Source organism: Geotrypetes seraphini, chromosome 11, assembly GCF_902459505.1.
Source record: "Geotrypetes seraphini chromosome 11, aGeoSer1.1, whole genome shotgun sequence".
In the NCBI taxonomy this organism is placed as follows: Eukaryota; Metazoa; Chordata; class Amphibia; order Gymnophiona; family Dermophiidae; genus Geotrypetes; species Geotrypetes seraphini.
In genome coordinates this window covers 129938053-129950329 of record NC_047094.1, presented here as the reverse complement: position 1 = coordinate 129950329, position 12277 = coordinate 129938053, and positions in this window count along the sequence as shown.

The window sequence follows — 12277 nt, the reverse complement described above, 5'->3', positions numbered from 1 at the left end:
GACAAACTGGGGCTCTTTACCATGGAAAAGCGGAGACTGAGAGGAGACATGATACAGACATATAAAATCATGAGAGGCATAGAGAGGGTGGAGAGGGACAGATTCTTCAGACTAGCAGGGACAGCAAAAACAAGAGGTCACTTGGAAAAACTGAGAGGGGACGGATTCAAAACGAATGCAAGGAAGTTTTTCTTCACTCAGAGGGTGGTGGACACCTGGAACACGCTTCCAAAGGAGGTAATAGGACAGAGCACAATACTGGGTTTCAAAAAGGGACTGAAGGGGATTGCAGGGTATAGATAGAAGGTTACTCTACAGGACAAAATCGAAAAGTGTATGTGAGTTTTAGGGTAGGAGCACTATCAGGTCCTGGACCTGAGGGGCCGCCGCGTGAGCGGACTGCCGGGCACGATGGACCTCCGGTCTGACCCGACAGAGGCAAGTCTTATGTTCTTATGTTGCATTCTTAAATTTACATACCAGTGAGCTATTCCACATGTATGCCCTAATTCTGTACGTGGAGCTCCAAACCGCATGCGCAAATACGGATGTGTACCTAACTGGCACATGCAATTTAATCGATTCATGAGCCAATTAGTGTCAACAATTGGTTGCTAATAATTTTCAGCACCGATCGCCATTAATTGAAATTTGTGCACACATCTTTAGGTGCCAGGATGTGCGTGTAAATTTTACACTGGGGTCCAAAAAGGAGGTGTGGCCGTGGGAGGGACTTGGGTGGATCAGGGGCGTTCCTTGAACTTACAGTACACACAGTTCTAAGGGAGAGCCACGCCTAATTTAGGGGCTCGTTAATAAGGTGTCCTAGCCGATTTAACGCGCGCTAAATATTAGCGTTCGTTTAATGCGTAACACGTCCATTGTATCCTATGGACGCATTAGCATTTCTCAAGCACCTTAGGAAAAGATCCCTTTTAGGGACAAGAATTTACACCAGGTTTTACTTGGGCACAGATCCCAGTGCCAAATGCTATTCTGAGCGATTTTACAGAACTGCATTTAGCGCTAATTTGGGGGGGGGGGCTTTCGTTTATAGAACTGGGTCCAAGGATCACCAGCTGCAAATACAAGTCCTTTTTGGACAGGTCCTTCATGTTCCAAGCTTAATGAAGCCAGGCTGACCTACGGTGCCTTTCGGAGAGAAATTAAAAAACTGTACTGTTTGACAGATTCATCTCCTAAACAGAAGCCTCACTAAACTTCCTAAGTTTTATTTTCCCTCTATCTAATTCCTGTGTAATATGTTGTTCCCTCATTTTCCAAATTCTGCGACTCGTTGATTGTCCAGCTTCTATTCCCTGGGTTGCATACTTGAGATTCATATTTTCCTCTTACCTATTTCTTGTTTAATAAGTTGTACCCTCACTTCTTGCATTCTGTAATTCGCTGATTGTCCAGCCCTCTTCGATGTGAACTGCCTAGAAGTCATCTGACTATGGCGGTATAGAAGAAAAAAGTTATTATTATTATTATACACATTAGTGCTCTTTAAACACATTAAAAAGGCAAATAGCACACATTATGACCTTAATCTAATCTGAATTTTTGGAACACACTTATCCAGAACAGGTTCTAAGCCAGGGGTGTCAAAGTCCCTCCTCGAGGGCCGCAATCCAGTCAGGTTTTCAGGATTTTCCCAATGAATATGCATGAGATCTATTAGCGTTCAATGAAAGCGGTGCATGCATATTCATTGGGTAAATCCTGAAAACCTGACTGGATTGCGGACCTCGAGGAGGGACTTTGACACCCCTGTTCTAAGCAAATTACAAGGAAAGAGACCCATATATTCCATTGCGTAATAAGGGGTGGGGTGAGAGTGGACCACCCAGGCGTCATCTTTGCGGGGGGGGGGGGGGGTGTACCAGCGCCAGTGCCTCTCCTCCTTTCTGCCCCCGGCGTACCTCTTTAAATGTTCACCAGCATAACCAATGTCTTCCACTTGCTACTAACGCTGGCCTCGGCTCCCTTCCGATATCACTTCCTGGTCAGAGAAAGTGCCCGTCATAGATGCAACGTCAGGAGGCAAGTGCAAGCAGCAGGCGGAAGATGCTGATCAGGCCAGTGAACAATTCAAGAGGTATGCGGAGGGGGGGAGGTACTCAAGCAGCAGGGAAGAGTGAGGGGGATGCCCAAGTTGCAGGGAAGAGTTTGGGGCACTTGGCAGGATGATATTGGGTGCCATCACCCCCGGGCACCAACCTTCCTTGCTACTCCACTGCATACATTTACATAAATTTGCTAGGTGTATTTTATAAGATAGTAACATAGCAGATGATGGCAGAAAAAGACCCGAATGGTCCATCCAGTCTGCCCAACCTGATTCAATTTTATTTTTTCTTCTTCTTAACTATTTCTGGGCAAGAATCCAAAGCCCAGTACTGAGCTTAGGTTCCAACACCCGACATCTCCGTCAAAGCTCACTCCAGCCCATCTACACCCTTCCAGCTATTGAAGCCCTCCCCCAAGATTACATAGGATTTACAGCGAAGAGACCCATATAAGGGTTTTGCAAGCAAGAAGTCCGTACAGAGATTAGGAGAGTTTAGGAGTGGCATTACTATGCTAAAACATAGCTTGTAAGATTAGTTAGGATGACAGTGGAATTGGTTTGGTGGTTAAGGTGGGAGGGACAGTTAACAGTATACGCAAAACTAATCTATTTGGAGAAATTGTCCCCCAGACTTTACTCTCTGTAGACATCTGGCCCAATTGGCCTTTCAAGCAGACTTCTCCAGCGCACAACTCCCATGGGTGACGTATCACTACACTAGTTGTAAGCATAGTTTTAATCAAACCTGAAAATCATTAGAAAGTGATTAACAAAATTAGAGTATTTAATAGTAACTTTTCTGTTTAGGAAAAAAATATGATATTAGAACTGGATGTAAGGACATGCAACCAATGCAAATACAAAGGGTATCAAATGCCTTGGGGGGGGGGGGCACAATGCCTGCATCCTTCTATGCTCTTTGTAAAAGCCAGCAAAAAACAAAAGGAATTGACCCCAAAATATCCACAGAGAAGAAAATCCAGAGAAAACCAAAAAAACTCTGTAGAGTGACGATGTTCCCAAATGGACTTTATTTGAAAGTGTCAAAGTTCCAAAGGTCCACTGAAATCATCCACATAAAATAATTTCATCCACATAAAATTAAATCATCCACATAAGAGCCTCAAAGGACCTAGTCCGCTAGGGATACAGGACCCAACACGGTCTGCGTTTCGACAAAAAGTCTTCTTCAGGGGGTCCTATAAAGGTGAGGGCCCTTTTCCATTGCAAATGCAAGGAGTGTCTCACTTCCGGCTCACCACAGAATTGTTTCCCACGTACTCACCTTTATAGGACCCCCAGGGACCCCTGAAGAAGGCTTTTTGTCGAAACGCAGACCGTGTTGGGTCCTGTATCCCTAGCGGACTAGGTCCTTTAAGGCTCTTATGTGGATGATTTATTTTTATAATAATAACTTTATTTTTGTATACCGCCATACCCAGTGAGTTCTAGGCGGTTCACATTAATTAAACATAGTTACATACAGTTAAGTATTAATTGAACAGTTACATAGAGTTAAGTATTAATTGAACAGAGTTACATAGAGTTAAGTATTAATTGAACAGAGATGCAGGCAACGAAGTAGATGAAATTGGGGAGCAGGATAGAGTGGATCAAGGGGGAAGGGCGTAATAAAGGGGGAGGGAGGAGGTTAAAGTTCTTTGAGGAGGGGGCAATTAAGTGTCCTGGCCTTGGAAGAGGAAATCTAGACATCATATATCTAGATTTCCAAAAAGCCTTTGACAAGGTGCCTCATGAACGTCTACTCCGGAAACTGAAGAACCATGGGGTGGAAGGAGACGTACATAGATGGATCAGAAACTGGTTGGCGGGTAGGAAACAGAGGGTAATAATAATAACTTTATTTTTCTATACCGCCTGTGGATGGAATTATTTTATGTGGATGATTTCAGTGTACCTTTGGAACTGACGCTTTCAAATAAAGTCCATTTAGGAACATCATCACTCCACAGAGTTTTTTTGGGTACTCTTTGGGTTTCCAGGTACTTGGGACCTGAGATGGCCAGTGTTAGAAACAGGACGCTGGGCTTGGTGCACCTTTGGTCTGTCACAGCAGGATAATTCTTATAATAATAATAATAATAACAGTTTATATACCGCAGGACCGTGAAGTTCTATGCTGTTTACAATGATTAAAGGTGTTACAGATTGAGTGGAATAAACATAGTTCAGAGTTAGTGAATAACAGTTCTAAAGATCATTTGTTGAGGACTAAGATTGTATAGGTCAGTTATCTAAGTACTTCAGGCACAGATGTGTTTTTAGGCGTTTCCTGAATTCTCTACAAGTAGTGGGCACGAGCAGTTGTTCCAGATCTTTAGCCCATAACGCTGCTTGATGTGAAAAAAGATGTTGGCCATGACTTTTAAATTTACAACCTCTAACTGGTGGAGAAACAAAGTCCGGATGTGAGCTTCTCCTATGTCTGTTGGTTGTGAAGGAGAAAAGGTCTTGTTCTATATTTAGGGGCTAAGCCGTAAAGTACCTTGAAGCAAACCAAACTTGAATTTCACACGTGCCTCCATCGGCAGGCAGTGTAGAAGTCGATAGGAAGGCGTTACACGATCAGACTTCTGCAGTCCACAGAGTAGCCCAAGCGCTTCATTTTGTACCAGTTGCAATCGCCACATATTCTTCTGGGAGGGTGCCAAGTAGGCGATGTTAGAATAGTCAAGTTGACTCAGGATAAGGGATTGTACCAGAATTCTAAATGATGAGACATCAAAATAAGCTTTGATGGACTGAAGCTTCCAGAGGGCGAGAAAGATCTTTCTAATCAAGGAGTCTACCTGGTCTTTCATGGTCAGGCTCTGGTCCGGTGTTACTCCCAATACCTTCATCGTGGGTTGAATTGGATAACTAAGGTTAACTAATTCTTATGTTATGTGAGCCAAGTATAGGACAACTGAGCCATTGGGACATCACTGATAATGTTGGCTCTTAGGCATTGGTGGAATGAGGCATTATGACATCACAATCCCAGCTCTGGGTTTCTGCCTGGTACTTGGGACCTGAATTGGCCACTGTTTGAAACAGGATGCTGAGCTTGATGGACCTTTGGTCTGTCTCAGTACGGCTGTTCTTATTTTCTTAAATAATAAGTGCTCTGAGCAGACTGGCTAAATATAGGCTCCTATTTCTGTAACATTTAACTGCTGTGAATTAGTCATTTCAGGGGTGTAACTTGGTTGACGAAGAAAACCATGCAAGTGGAGTGCATTGAAGTTTCAGAGACTTATTCATAAACTAGTTTCCCCTGAAGTCCATCCATAGCTCCAAAATTTGCATCGGCTTCCAGTCGGATTCAGAGCACAGTATAAAAGTAGCGATGATTTGCCATCAATTCTTATATGGAAACGTCCCAGAATTGTTTTTAAAAATAACATACTTGGGGCTCCTTTTACTAAGGTGCGTTAGTGTTTTTAATCGCACGCAGGAAATTACCGCGCGCTACGCTTCTAGAACCAACGCCAACTCAATGCTGGCGTTAAGGTCTAGCGCTCGCTATTCCGCGCGTTAAAAGCCCTAGCGCACCTTAGTAAAAGGAGCCCTTCGTTATATACCAAAAAGATCTTTGCGTTCTGAGAATTTAGCTTTACCAAAGACGTCTGTGAAGCCAAGACTTGTCGAGACAGTTAAAAGGACCTTCTGTTGTGCGGGAGTTAAGTTATGGAAATGGGTCAGACTCAGATACGAAATTGCTGTGAAATGGGCAGGTGTAGAAAATTGCTAAAGGCACAACTATTTGGAGATGCCTTTTTTTAGCTACTTCTAGTAAAGTTGATGACCTATCCACGATCTTTATTATTCAAATTATGGCATCTTTCCGAGGATTGTTTGCATGTTTCTTTTATCACATGTCTATTTTAATCGGTGACTGGACAATCGTGCGCCAGACACCAGCGCGCCAACAATCGAGCGCTGACAATTCGGTGCAAGACACCAGCATGCCACGGGAAAACTTAGTTTTAAAGAGCTCTGAGGGGGGGGGAACCCCCCAACCCCCCACTTTACTGCATACTATTTGTGCTGCCGTTGGGGGGGGGCTGTGGGGGTGCAACCCCCCACAATATAGAGAAAACAAAACTTTTCTTGAAAAAAATTGGAAAAAGTTCCGTTTTCTCTATAATGGAGGGTTCCAACCCCCCAACAGCAGCGTGAACACTATGCAGTAAAGTGGGGGGGTTCCCCACTCACACCCCGCTTCGGAGCTCTTTAAAACGAAGTTTTCCCTTGGCGCGCTGGTGTCTTGCGCTCAATTGTCTGCCCTCCATTGTCGGCGCTACCGACTATGAACCATTTTATCATGTATTTGTTTTATCATGTTGCTATTTTAAATACCACGTATGTAACTTATGTAAACCGCTTAGTTTTAAACGGTATAGAAATTTTTTAAAATAAATAAAATAAGAGAGACACAAAGGCCCAGATTCTCTAACCGGCGTCAATTTTTTTAGGCACCCAAAATGCCGGTGAAACAACATTTTTAATGGCGTTTGAAAGTGACTACTGGCACTTAAAAACAAATCAGTGTTGGATTTGCGCCTCCATAAGCGTTATAGGCCTCCTAACACCCTTGTAGGCGTGGTTAATGCCTGAAGTGGTATCAGGCGGCCTATCACGCCTATGGAGGTGCGATTCACATCATAGTTAGGAGCCGGAAATTGTAGGCCAGGAAAACTCTGGCCTACATTTCTAGCGCTTACCTTGCCAGAGACGCAACTCTGTACCCGGCGCCATCACGTGATTTGACACGTGATCAGCCACTGACAACTATGCCGGTTAGAAAATCCAGACCAAAGTACATACTGCCCGATACCCAGCGCTATTTGGCCAGTCGGGAACAGCGAATGACCAGCTAACTAGCTCTAAGCTGGTCAACAGTCTTCCACTGAATATCCCCGTCACCATCTCTGTCATAGGACAAAGCCAGTCAGTGCCAGTATTCAAATGGTTAAGTGGCTAAGTTTAGCGGATAAATAGATCCGCCTAAATATCAGGTCTGTCTTTGGCTTCTTTGACCTAGCCAGTTGACTGATGAATATCGGCTCGGCCAACTACGTCAAATGCAACGGCACTAAGACTTTAAATTCAATGCCGGTCCGCCTACGATTACCAAGGGTCTGGATTTTGCCAGACATGACCTCCTTTTGAGGCTATGTCCAGGGGTCCAGACAGCTTTTCCAAAACCTGACACTTTGTCCGGGTTTTGAAAAGCTGTGTCGGGCAGAGAGGAAGTCTGCGCATGAGCGGCTGTCACGTGATGACATCATGCGCAGACGCATGATGTCATCATGTAGCAGCCATGCATGCCCAGACTTCCTCCCTGACTGACAAGAGCAGGCAGTGGGGGGCAGGGTTAGGGCGGATATTGGATTTATTACATTCGATATACCGCTTGTACGCAAATATTAGGCGATTTACAATATTACTTCACTAGTATTTTAGCCCGTCACATTAACGGGTGTTAGAATATATGTCTGTCTGTCTGTCTTTATTTCTGTCTCTCTCTTCCTCCCGCTGTCTTTCTTTCTGTCTGTCTGTCTCTGGCCCCCTTTGTCTGTCTGTCTTTCTGTGCATCTCCCTGCCCCTGTGTCTTTCTTCTTTTCTTTCTGTCTCCCTTCCTCCCTCTGTCTGTCTGTCTGTCCAAAGCAGCATTCCCTCCCCCTCCATTTCCCTCTCCCCCACACCACTTCCCTGTGCAGCAGCATTAGCGTTTCCTCTATCCCCCCCTTTCCCTTCCCGCGGACCCGACTACAAACCTGGCGATTCCAGGCACGTCCCTGATGACATCATCAGAGATGCGGCAGAGCAAATCAGGGCAGTAGAAGGGCCCGAAGCAGCGTGTGAAGACTGCTGCACACGCTGGAATCGCCCAGGTTCATAGTCTGGTCCGCAGGAAGGGAAGGGAAGGGTGGGGCAGCAAAGGACTCGGGTCCCGGGCGGCGGGGTCATCGCAAGAGCCGGTTCGTAAAGTTGCTGGATTCCTCTCGGCTCCATTTTTTGGTTCGTCCCGGGGGGGTGGGGGGCAGGAGGCGCTCTTTGTGCCACAGTCCCGGCTTGTGGAGGCGATCGTCGGCTGGTGACGTACTCCACGCATGCGCACTCTCGCCTAGCGCGACAGATCAGATCTCAGGGAACACGTGGCGAGAGTGCACATGCGCGGCTAGCATTTTATTATTATAGATTACAAGTGAAGGTTACAAAAACAATATACGTTGGCGATAGAAGTTACATTATTAATCCATCGGAAAACTGAAGAGAGGCAAGAGATGAGGTGACAATGCGTAAGAGTGGAGGTAGTAGGGTTACCAGAGGCACAGATTTCTCCGGACACATCCTCCTTGTCGAGGACATACCCAGGGGTCCAGAAGGCTTTTTAATACCCGGCGCTTGGTTTTGAAAAGCTTCCAGCTAGCAGCGACATCGGGACGGCATCTGCGCATGCGCATGACGTCAATTGCGCCTCACCAGCGCCTGCACAGATGCCCATCCCGACAAGCGAACGGATTGAGGGGGCAGAGCGGAGCCATATTTTCATTCCTGAAAATCTGGTAACCCTAGGAGGTAGTGAACACGGTTCATAGATAACGGCGCGAAAGACAAAAGCGCGCGCCGACAATTGAGTGCAGTGCGGAGGCACGCACCGCACAAAATTACAGTTTTTAGGAGCTCCGATGGGGGGTTTTGTTGGGGAACCCCCCCAGTTTACTTAATAGACATCGCGCCGGCGTTATGGGGGGTTTGGGGGGTTGTAACCCTCATTTTACTGTAAACTTAACTTTTTCCCTAAAAACAGGGAAAAAGTGAAGTTTTCAGTAAAATCTGGGGGGTGACAACCCCCCACATCCCCCACAACATGGCACGATGTCTATTAAGTAAAGTGGGGGGGGGTTCCCCCCCACACCCCCAGTCGGAGCCCTAAAAACAGTAATTTAGAGCGGCGCGTGCCTCCGCGCTCAATTGTCTGGGCGCGCCTTTGTCGCGGCGCGCTTTTGACCCGACACCGTGAACAGAGGGTCAGAGACAAAGATCACTTGAGGGTCAGAGACGTTGTCGGAGGAAAAGATTCACCGTTAGTGGGAAACGCCCGGTCGTGGACTAAGAAGAGTGATCGCATAGGGCTCCATAGTGCTGTTGGAACAGGATTGTTTTCAGTTGTTTCCGGAAGGAGAAGTAGGCCGCCTCCTCAAAGAAGCCTTGTAGTAGGGAGCTCCAGAGGCTAGGCCCCGCATGCCACTCTGGGATTGGAATGTCCAAGTTTGCCGGCATCCACAAGACGTAGGGGGACACTCGAAGTTACAGGGAAATACTTTTAAAACCAATAGGAGGAAATATTTTTTCACCGGGAGAATAGTTAAGCTCTGGAACACGTTGCCAGAGATTGTGGTAAGAGCGGATAGCGTAGCTGGTTTTAAGAAAGGTTCCTGGAGGTAAAGTCTATAGTCTGTTATTGAGAAAGACATGGGGGAAGCCACTGCTTGCCCTGGATCGGTAGCATGGAATGTTGCTACTCTTTGGGGTTCTAGAATCTTGGTACTCTCTGGGATTCCGGAATCTTGTTGTTCTTTGAGATTCTATATGGAATGTTGCTACTCTTTGGGGTTCTAGAATCTTGGTACTCTCTGGGATTCCGGAATCTTGTTGTTCTTTGAGATTCTATATGGAATGTTGCTACTCCTTGGGTTTTGGCCAGGTACTAGGGACCTGGATTGGCCACCGTGAGAACGGGCTACTGGGTTTAATGGACCATTGGTCTGACCCAGTAAGGCTATTCTTATGTTTTTATGCCTCCCCTGATCTGAAAATTGACCCCTAGAGTTGTTGTTTTTTTGGGGTTTTTTTTTACTGCTTGGATACTTTGCCTTTGAAGACCGACTACAAATTATGTGAGTCTTCCCATTAGCAGCAGGAAATGTTCCAAAGCAGATGAATCATATCGAAACACAGACAACATATACAGCAGCGTTTGTTGATTTAGAAAGTTTATATCCTGTATTTTCTGATAGACTAGGTGAGTCACAAAGTCAATCGCTCCTCCTAAACTTACTTGCTCCACTTCATCACTTCATCATGCTTCTATTCTTTTCTCTCCTCTCTTCTACCTTCCAAAGTATTTAGATCAATGCTGTCTTGTTAAAATGTTTATTTTATTTTTATTTTTCCTCTAACTCTACTTTTCACTTCTCTATTACCCTCCAGGTACTTTAGTTAGATTGTGAGCCTTCGGGACAGTAAGGGAATTTTTCAAGTACCTTTCTTATTTCTAATCTTAATGTATATTTTCTATAAACCGCTTAGAACCTAACGGATGTAGCGGTATATAAGAAATAAATTACATTACATTACAATATATGGGATGAGGCAAATAAATGTTATCTCCTAGATTGTTTTGCCGTTCTCGCCGCAACCACTTGGAATTTCAACATAAAATTTTAAACATAAGAAGCACCTTCTCTGGATCGGACCTTCGGTCCATCTAGTCCGGCGATCCACACACGCGGAGGCCCTGCCAGGTGTACACCTAGCGTAATTCTTAGTCACCCATATCCTTCTATGCCTCTCATAAGGAGATGTGCATCTAGTTTGCTTTGGAATCCTAGGACGGTCGATTCCGCAAGCTTTATTTGTTGTTACAATTGACATTAAGGTGCTGAGTGGAATGAGATTATCTTGATACACAGTGGAGTTGGACTTTTTAGCATGACCACTCAGCAGTTTATCAGACCACCACTGCTGCTTTTGGTTCATTTATTGGTTTTGCAGAGGTTATACCTCTGGGTTTCCTCTTTTTGCACTCTAAAACTATCATTTTTTTGAAGAAAAAAAAAAATTGGAGTTACTGTTAACGACGTGAAAATGAGGTAGACTTATCTGGGGAGTTATGTTGGCGGTAGAGAATAACACGGGGGCAAATTTGTCCCCGCCCCCGCAGGAACTCAATTTTCCTGTCCTATTCCTGCAAGCTCTGCCTTAACTGCATAAGCCGGGATGGGAAAATGAGTTCCCGCGGGGATGGGGGAAAATCTGTCCCCATGCTATTCTCTACTTGGGAGAAGAAAAGACCTTCACCGATAGCCACAAGGACAACACAAAGCGGTGATGGCCAGGCCACAATTCAAAATGGCAGAATCTTTATTGGCTGACCCGACATGGCCTTGTTTCAGCACAATGCTCGTGTCGGGGATCCTTTGAAGTAAATGAGGTCCCAACGGATGCTGCTGTCAAGAACGAAGTGAGAGCAACACCTGTTGGATCCTTGCATGCTTCAGAGGACCCCCCCCCCCCCGACACAGACATTGTGCCGAAACACAGCCGTGTCAGGTCAGCCAATAAAAGATCCTGCCATTCTGAATGGTGGTCTCACCTCTGTTCTTTGCCGTCTCTGCTTTGCGTTGGCCTTGTGGATATCTGTGGAGGTCTTCTCTTCTCCGTTCTGTCGTTGCCAATTGGATAGTGCCAAGTAGACGCAGATAACGTTGCTGAAAATTTCTGACTAGCACAAGGGCAGTGGGGGGGGGGGGGGGGTGAAGCTTGAGCAGAGCCCGGAGATAGCTAGAGACCGACACTGAAACTCTCATTATTTGAACAGCAGAAACAGTCATTGGTATCTACCACCAATATCTGGACAGCTACCGTTGCTGAATATTTGGATACATGTTTAAACGCCACAGCTGGCATCTAAAAGAAACACAAACTGTGGAGTTTAATATTTAACCGAGTGTTTCTTGATTCATTGTGGAGTTTTTGGAGGCCATCTGTATGCTAGCCTTTTTGTGACCTTTTCACATATTTTCTTATACTTAGGGCAAATGAAACCAAAAGAAACTCTGTGGAATGACGATGTTCTTGAATGGACTTTATTTGAAAATGTCAAAGTTCCAAGGTTACACTAAAATCATCCACATAAAAGTAAAGTAATCCACATAAGAGCCTTAGAGGACCTAGTCCGCTAGGGATGCAGGACCCAACACGGTCCACGTTTTGACAAAAAGTCTTCTTCAGGGGTCCCTGGGGGTCCTATAATGGTGAAATACGTGCAAGCAGTGTCTCACTTCCGGCTCACCACATATTAACTTTCCCACGTATTCACCATTATAGGACCCCCAGGGACCCCTGAAGAAGATTCTTTGTCGAAACGCAGACCGTGTTGGGTCCTGCATCCCTAGCGGATTAGGTCCT